The following is a 9,315-nucleotide window of genomic DNA, read 5'->3' on the forward strand; positions in this document are numbered from 1 at the left end:
GCCCAAAGGTGTCTCTTTGGGGTCGCCCAGCTGTGCTGTCCCTCCCCAGGCTCCACAGCTTGCTCAATAACCTGAGAACAAAACTGGCCAACCAAGAGAAGCAGTTTGAGGAAGAGAAGCAGAGCCTGGCAGCCTACTGCAAGTCCATCGAGGGACACTGCAAGGAGGTGCAGAGGAGGATGAGGTGAGCCGTGCTCGGGCACCTAACCATGATGAGGCCTTGGAGCACCTAAGTGAGGTGCAGGAGGAGCTGGCCTGTTGTTTTGAGGCACAGAGCCTGGTTCCATGGGCCATCTCCCTTCTGCACAGGCACTTTGCTCCCATTGATGCTGAGAAGTTCCTGGAGGTCTGGCTCATGAACGAGAAGGAAGCCAAAGGGCTGATGCAGAAAGCCTTGGATGCAGATCGCATCATCCACAGCCAGCTGCTGGGGCTGCCCTGGGAAAGAGCCTCATCACTGGTTCCTCAACAGTGTTGGCCCTCTGGAGTGTTCCAAGAAGAGGATGGCAACCGAGCTGGCTGAGGAGGTCCTGACAGGTGGGATGCTTAGAGACCTTCACCTTCCTCCCTGACAGCCCCTTTGGTCACTCCTGTCCTTGCCATTGCAAGGTGAAGTCTCTTGGTAGATGCCCCACCCCTGGAAACATTCCAGGTGAGGTTGGATGGGGCTCTGAGCAACCTGCTCTAGTTGAAGATGTCCCTGCTGACTGCAGGATAGTTGGGCTGGATGACCTAGAAAGATCCTTTCCCATCCAAACCATTCTCTGACTTTATGATCTCACAAGCCCAGGCAGGAGCTGTCCCCAGCTCTAAGCTGCCTCATGCTGCATCAGCTTGGGGATATTTGCCTTCTGCTGTGCCAAGTGCTCCCAGTTACAGACAAGTTACCCCCTGTTAGAGGGTAGGAGAGCTCTGCAGAGGGACCTTGACAGGCTGGACAGATGGGCAGACTCCAAGGGCATGAGACTGAACACATCCAAGTGCCGGGTTCTACACATAGGCCACAACAACCCCATGCAGAGCTACAGGCTGGGGTCAGAGTGGCTGAGAGCAGCCAGGCAGAAAGGGACCTGGGGATACTGGTTGAGAGCAGGCTGAACATGAGCCGGCAGTGTGCCCAGGTGGCCAAGAAGGCCAAGGGCATCCTGGCCTGCATCAGGAACAGTGTGGCCAGCAGGAGCAGGGAGGTCATTCTGCCCCTGGACTCAGCACTGGTTAGGCCACACCTTGAGTCCTGTGTCCAGTTCTGGGCCCCTCAGTTTAGGAAAGATGTTGACTTGCTGGAAGGTGTCCAGAGAAGGGCAACAAAGCTGGGGAGGGGTTTGGAGCACAGCCCTATGAGGAGAGGCTGAGGGAGCTGGGGTTGCTTAGCCTGGAGAAGAGGAGGCTCAGGGGAGACCTTCTTGCTGTCTACAACTGCCTGAAGGGAGGTTGTAGCCAGGTGGGGGTTGGTCTCTTCTCCCGGGTGGCCAGCACCAGAACAAGAGGACACAGTCTCAAGCTGTGCCAGAGGAGGTTCAGGCTGGATGTTAGGAAGAAGTTCTTCCCAGAAAGAGAGATTGGCCATTGGAATCTGCTGCCCAGGGAGGTGGTGGAGTCACCATCACTGGAGGTGTTTAGGAAGAGACTGGATGGGGTGCTTGGTGCCATGGTTTAGTTGATCAGATGGTGTTGGGTGATAGGCTGGACTCGATGATCTCAAAGGTCTTTTCCAACCTGGTTAATTCTATTCTATTCTATTCTATTCTATTCTATTCTATTCTATTCTATTCTAACCAAAAGCCAGCCAGTGTCCTAGGATCATTGTGATCCTTTCCAGGTCATGGGCAACAGCTGTGATTTCCATGATGACTCCTGCAGTAATGTGACAGAGGAGCACAGACCAAGCATCATTTTCCCCCCTCTTTGTTTAAAACCATCTCCCCTGGTCCTGTCACATCAGACCCTGCTGAGAAGATTAGAATCATAGAATTGTTCTGGTTTAAAGTGACCTTTAAGATCGTCATCTCCAACCATTAGCACTGCCAGATCACCAATAACCCATGCCAAATAGAATAGAATAGAATAGAATAGAATAGAATAGAATAGAATAGAATAGAATAGAATAGAATAGACCAGGTTGGAAAAGACCTTTGAGATCCTCGAGTCCAACTTATCACCCAGCATCATCTAATCAACTAAACCATGGCACCAAGCACCCCATCCAGTCTCTTCCTAAACACCTCCAGTGATGGTGACTCCACCACCTCCCTGTGATCCTCCCCATCTTGCTTGTAGGTCCCTTTGAAATACTGAAAGGCAGCAATAAGGTCTCCCTGGAGCCTCCTTTTCAGGCGGAACAACAACTTCAAATCTCAGCCTGTCCTCACAGCAGAAGGGTTCCAGCTCTTGCATCATGATTGTGGCCTCCTCCTGTCCCAACAGGTCCATATCTTTCCTGTGCTGAAGACCCCAGAGCTAGACCCAGCACTGCAGGTGGGGTCTTACCAGTGCAGAGGGGCAGAATCTCCTCGCTTGACCTGCTGGCCACACTGCTTTGGATGCAGCCCAGGACGCGGTTGGCGTCTGGTCTGCGAGCACACATTGCCGGCTCACATCCAGCTTTTCACCCACCAGCGCCCCCAGGTCTTTCTCCGCAGGGCTCTCGATATTCAGGGAATTTTTGGGAACTCGGGAAAAGAGCAACCTCCAGCTCCTGCAATCACAAAGGGAGGCGAACAAGTGGGTAGACGGCAGAGCCTCCGGAGAGGGGGCGAGGGGTAGTGAGGCTGTGCCTGGCGAGGTCCCGCCCCAGAGGCTTCAGGCCGGCCCCCGCCCGCTCCGTCCCGCCCCTTCGGTGCCTCCACCTCCGCCGGCACGGGCTGAGCCCCACACTACCGGCAGGCGGGCAGCCGGACCCCCTCCCGCCGCCTTGCCCGGCGCAGAGGCCGCTCCAGGCGCTGCTACTCGCCCTCGGAGTGGTAAGACACACATCCACACACACATCCAGCGCTGGGCACCCCATGTACACGGGCACCCCATGTGAACGGGCACCCCATGTGCACGGGCACCGAGGAGTCGGCGTCCGGACACCGCAGCAGCTCCGGGACTGCAAGCCCTGGTCAGGGCACCGGAACAGCACCGGGACTGGGGCAGCGGGCACTGGCACTGCCATGGCTGAGAGGGTCCGGGTCCGGGCACCTAGGATGAGCGTCCCGATCCGGGTATCGGAGCAGCTCTGAGAATGGGGCACCGGGCAGCAGAGGAGCACCGGGGGTAGGGGAGTGGGTCCGGGGACCGGGTGGCGCAGCCGCCCCGAAGGGGTCTGGTGCTTCGAGACCGGACACCGGAAAGTCCGAGGGGGTTGTGGCACTGGAGAAGAGTCTCGGGAGTGGGGGTCACGTACCGGGGACCACCCCGAAGCTGAGGGTTCGAACACAGGGACAAGACCTTCGAAGGGTCCGGCCACCCCCGGCTCACTTCCCCACGTTGCCGGCTCATCCCGGCACGCTCGCCGGTGCCTGCCCGCCCTTGGTGGCTGCCAGTGGCCCGGGCCGGTGTCACTCAGGCTGGTGCCTGTCCGGGGAGGGAGCTGCGGGGTGTCACAGGCAGGAAAACGATTGCATCAGGAACGGGGCTGTTTTTCCAACTGGGGCTCTCGGGAAATCCTGCTCCGGCTTCCCTCCATCCATCGCTTCTCTCTCCAGTGCCATGGAGAGGGAAGCCAGCGTCTCGATCAGCAGCTTAGTGCCCGCCTCTGCCACCACGTCCCCCACGGCCACTTTCAAGGAAGAGCTGCTGTGCCCCATCTGCTACGACCCTTTTCGGGAAGCCGTGACGCTGGGCTGCGGCCACAACTTCTGCAAGGGCTGCGTGACCCGTTCCTGGGAGCACGGCGCTCACGTCTGCCCCGTGTGCAAGGAGCGCTCTTCGCTGGACGACCTCCGCATCAACCACACGCTCAACAACCTGGTGGAGAAGATCCTCAAGGAGGAACGACAGCGGCGAGGCCAGGCAGCCGCCCTCTGTCCCCTGCACCACCAAGAGGCCAAACTCTTCTGCCTGGAGGACAAGGAGCTGGCATGCTTTGCCCCAGCGGTTTGCTCTGTGGGGAAGGGGAGTGGGCGGATTCTTTGAGGGGTTTTGAAGGGTGGGCTGGTCCCCACGTTTCTTTGGCTTGTTGATCCTCGGGCAGGCCGGGCTGGATCCAGACATGCTGGTTATTGCAGCAGCTGATTGTTGCAGCGGTGCCTCGAGGCTGGGAGTGGTTGCACAATTTGCCCAGCCGAGGAAGGGATGTAGGATGGGGACACAACCCCGGGCCCTGTGGGGCAGGATGGGCCACGGCTGTGTGGGGAGGAGTAGGAGAGGATGGGGCTCTGGCCAGCAGCTGGGCAGCGTGCCAGGCCCCGCTTCGTTTCCCATCCAGGAAAGCAGCTGCTGCCTCCCTGAGTCACCCGTGGGGGATGAGCCAGATTTCAAATGTTGCAGGGAGGATGTGGTGCTGCTGTTGGACAAGGCCTGGCCATCTGCCCGTGGTGCTGAGCCTCCCTGGGAGCTGCTGTCAGCACCAAGACAGGCAGGGATTTGAGTGTGCACCAGCAGAAGGGTTTAAAAATGTAAGGGAGGATTCACCACGGAGCAAAGCTCCCCAGGCTCGCGTTGCCCAGCCCCGCACCACACTGACCCCATCCAGCGCTGGCAGATCTCAGGCTGCAGGAGGGGAAAGCTTGACTCGAGCGAGGATCCTGCTTAACCTTACCCTGCTGGGTTTGGTGCTCTTTTTCCACTTGGGCATAGGCTTGTGAGGTTCCTGAAGGCATTTCCTCTCCACAGGCCAAGCTGAAGAACATGGAGACCTCCCTGCGGGATAAAGTGAAGGATTTTGGGACCGCCCATCGTGCCTACGAGGCCATCTTGAAACACAACCAGGTGTGTGGCCCCTCCCCAGTAGGGCCTGATCCTGGCACACGTGTACACACGTGCACACACACCCCTGAGGTGCAGCTGGCTCTGGGGTGGAACTGTCCTGGACTGCTCTGTCCTCGAGCGAGGGGAGCGCTGCTGGGGGGGAGGAAGGATTCCAATGAGGAATTGAGCACCAGAGGGATGAGGCTGGCTGGGACATTGATTTGTGGAGTGGAGGATCCCAGTGGGAGCCTAGCGAGTCCCTGAGCACTGGAGCTGGTTGGAAGGCTCAGGAGGAAAGTTCAGGAGGAGGCTGGGGGAGCCCAGGGGAGCTGTGGATTCTGATGGGAGGTGGTGACATCCCTCCACGGGGCAGGCGGAGGTGACGCAGCTGAGGGAGCAGATCAAGCAGGAGTTTGAGAAGCTGCACAGCTTCCTGTGCAGTGAGGAGCAGGCACTGCTGGACGAGCTGCAGGAGGAGGTGCAGCACAAGCAGGACTTCATCGAGGGCAAGATGAAGCAGCTGTTGGAGAACTGCCACACCCTGCTCAACGAAGCCAAGCAGCTCCAGAACGACCTCAAGGAGGACGACTACACCTTCCTCATGGTAAAGTCCATGCCCTACGGGGTGCCACCTCTGCCCTGGCACCCTCCTGCCACTCGTGCAGAGTGGTGGGCGAACCTTTGGGTGTTTATAAGCCCCTGGGACTCTTTACAAGTGGGGGTCTGATGCTCGATGTCTTCTTCTCTTGCAGGCTCACAAGAACCGCAAGTGCAGGTAAGTCCTGGTCCCCACTGCATCCCATGCCGAGTGGCACAGGGTGCTGGAGGTGGCTGAGCCCCCACTATCCCTCCCTGAATGGGGTCTCCTGCCTGGATGCAGAGTGAGGTCACTGCCCCAAGCGACTTCCTGTACCAGCACATCCCTTCTGGGTCTGGGTGCTCCAGCAGAAGGTGGTACTGGAGGGCCCCAAGGCCAAGGCAGCACCCCTTGGTGCTTCTGGGCAGGGTGAAGGAGCACACATGCAGACACAAAGCAGCACCGCAGGTCTTGGGGGCAGCATTAAAACCTTGATGTTGGTGCTGAGATCGTCCCACCATCATTGTCTACCCTCCTGGGTTGTGGAGAAAAGCCCAAAAGGAGATGGACTGTGTTAGTGGGGAAGGCTTTGCCAAAACATGGGGTGCCAGGGGATCCAACCCACTGCCTTCCTCCATCCTTGACCCATCTCTGTCCTCTGTCCCTACCCAAGGATTGCCTGTACAGCTGAGGAATGAGAGGGCATGCCTGTAGGGATGTTTTTTGACGTTGCCAAGTACCTGGGCTCAGTGCAGTACAACGTGTGGAAAAAGATGCTCAACATCATCACTGTAGGTGAGGTGCTGAGTCCCCCTCCAAAGGATGGTTGTCCCAGCACGAGCTCAAACAGCTTTTGCATGGGGCAGCCTCAAGGGTGGTGGTTTCTGGAGAGAAGAGGAGCATGGAGCAGCCATGCCTGTGGCTGATGGGCCCGAGGAGGGGAGGTAGAGAATGTAAAGGCTGCTTTGGGGCATTTGCACCCCAGAAGGGAAACCCTTGAGGGTGTGTTTCTCCATGGTGAGCTGGGGGATGGATGGATGGATGGATGGATGAGTGGGTGGGTGGATGCATGGGTGCAAGGACAGGTGGATGGACAGATGGATGGATGGATGGATGGATGGAAGGATGGATGAATGGATGGATGGATGGATGGATGGATGGATGGATGGATGGATGGATGGATGCAAGGACAGGTGGATGGATGGATGGATGGATGGATGGATGGATGGATGGATGGATGCAAGGACAGGTGGATGGATGGATGGATGGATGGATGGATGGATGGATGGATGGATGGATGGAAGGATAGGTGCAAAGACAGGTGGATGGATGGATGGATGGATGGATGGATGGATGGATGGATGGATGGATGGAAGGATAGGTGCAAGGACAGGTGGATGAATGGATGGATGGATGGAAGGATGGGTGCAAGTACAGATGGATGGATGGATGGATGGATGGATGGATGGATGGATGGATGCAAGGACAGGTGGATGGATGGATGGATGGATGGATGGATGGATGGATGGATGGATGGAAGGATGCAAGGACAGGTGGATGGATGGATGGATGGATGGATGGACGGATGGATGGATGGATGGATGGATGGATGCAAGGACAGGTGAATGGATGGATGGATGGATGGATGGATGGACGGATGGATGGATGGATGGATGGAAGGATAGGTGCAAAGACAGGTGGATGGATGGATGGATGGATGGATGGATGGATGGATGGATGGGTGCAAGGACAGGTGGATGGATGGATGGATGGATGGATGGATGGATGGATGCAAGGACAAGTGGATGGAGAGATGGATGCAAGGATGGGTGGATGGAAGGATGGATGGATACCTGCAGGGCTACTGTCCCCCCATCAGCTCATCCCTGCAGCAGTCCAGACTCCTAACACACATGTCCCCACCACAGTCCCCTTCACCTTCAACCCCAACTCCGCGGCGGGCTGGCTTGAGGTGTCAGAGGACCTCACCAGCGTCACCAACAGTGGCTACAAGATGCTGGTGGAGAACCCTGAGCGCTTCACCTTGGCCCCCTGCATCCTGGGCTCTCGGGGCTTCTTAGACGGCTTCCACACCTGGGAGGTGGACCTGGGCGGCGTCACGAACTGGCGTGTGGGGGTGGCTCGGCCGCCCAGCGGCACCCAGTGGCCCTTCCACCACGACGCTCGCTCTGGCTTCTGGTACATCTATCACCTGCCCGGCATCGACATCGAGATGGACGGAGCCTCCAACACCACGCGCCTGGAGACCGCCCTGGGCAGCGTCAAGCGCATCCGGGTGGAGCTGGACTGTGACGAAGGGGAGCTGTCCTTCTATGACGCCGACCGCCGGGCCCACATCTACACCTTCCACAAGAAGTTCAGCACCGCCGTCTACCCTTACTTCTACGTGGGGCCCGCGGCCGTGGGCGCCGTGCACGAGCCCCTCCGCATCTGCCCCCTCCGGGTCCACGTCCAGGAGGATGTCTCTGTTTAACGGCCGTACCACCACCTTCACCTGCATTTGGGGTTCCCCAAGTGCTTTATTTTCCCCCTTCAGCTTTCCTTAGGGAAAAGAAAGGAAGGAAGAAAAGAATGAAGAAAAGAAGGAAGAAAAGCAAAGCAAGAAAAGCAATGAAAAGCAATGAAAAGCAAAGCAAAGCAACCAAAAGAAAAGAAAAGAAAAGAAAAGATAAAAGAAAGGAAAAGAAAAGAGGAAAAGAAAAGAAAGGAAAAGAAAAGAGAGGAAAAGAAAAGAAAGGTAAAGAAAAGAGAGGAAAAGGAAAGAAGGAAGAAAAGATAAGAAGCAATAAAAGTGTCTATTTAGTGTGTTTTTTTAAAAAAAGTTATTAATAAAGGTTGTCCTGATATGATTCTGTGCTTCTGTGCCCCCCCCCAACCCTCCCCTGCCCCGCCCCCAGCTCCTTTCCCATTGGAACTGGATGATCCTTGAGGTCCCTTCCAACCCTAACAATTCTATGATTCCATGAACAAGCCCTTTCCTCCTCCCCCTTCTCCCCACGACTTTATCCCTTTGAAAGGCTTTTCCACAAATGCCCAGCTGCAGGAGTCTGGTGATGATGTGCAGGTTGGTGTTTGGAAGTAGAAGTGTCTCAGAAGTGGGATGAGAGGCGGCTCAAAACCACCCTCTGCAACCCCATGCTGAGTCTGCCTTGATCTTAATCCTGCCCAAAAGGTCTGTCTTTCCATTCTGGTGAGCACTTGGGGCTCCAAGGTGATGCTCTGGGGAAAGAGAAGGTGCTTGGTGAGCTGGGATGCCGCGGCTGCCCACGCAGCCCGGCCAGCCAGGACCTCTCTGGCAGGATGCTGATATTAATGGGTGGTTTCCATGGTTTCTCCCTGATCACAGAGGATGCTTCCTAGGAAGGGCAGGAAGAACCTGCACTCCCTATTGGACCTGGAGGGGAACATGGTGACCAAAGATGAGGAAAAGGCTGAGGTCCTGAACACCTTCTTTGCCTCAATGTTTAACAGCAAGGCAGGAGGAGTTCAGGACGAGTGCCCTCCTGAGCTGGGAGATGGGGTCGGGGAGCAGTGTAATGCCCCGGAAATCCATGAGGAATTAGTTCGGGACCTGCTGAGCCGCTTGGATACTCACAAGTCCATGGGAACAGATGGGATCCATCCTAGGGTGCTGAGAGAGCTGGCAGATGTGCTAGCTAGGCCACTCTCCATCATTTTCCTCCAGTCCTGGCTCACCGGTGAGGTCCCAGATGACTGGAAACTGGCCAATGTGGTACCCATCCACAAGAAGGGTCGGATGGAGAAACCTGGAAACTACAGGCCAGCCAGCCTGACCTCAGTGCCAGGGAAAGTGATGGAGCAGATGA

The 9,315-nt window shown here is 56.7% G+C and overlaps 1 pseudogene; it reads left to right on the forward strand.

Annotated features, from left to right (window-relative positions):
* Positions 1-3,223: 3,223 nt before the first annotated feature.
* On the forward strand, positions 3,224-8,154 carry LOC137449641 (E3 ubiquitin-protein ligase TRIM35-like; annotated as a pseudogene).
* The last annotated feature ends 1,161 nt before the right edge of the window (positions 8,155-9,315 follow it).

Source organism: Melanerpes formicivorus, unplaced genomic scaffold (genome assembly GCF_026170545.1).
Source record: "Melanerpes formicivorus ecotype bairdi unplaced genomic scaffold, bMelFor1.0.p_v2 SCAF_31, whole genome shotgun sequence".
In the NCBI taxonomy this organism is placed as follows: domain Eukaryota; kingdom Metazoa; phylum Chordata; class Aves; order Piciformes; family Picidae; genus Melanerpes; species Melanerpes formicivorus.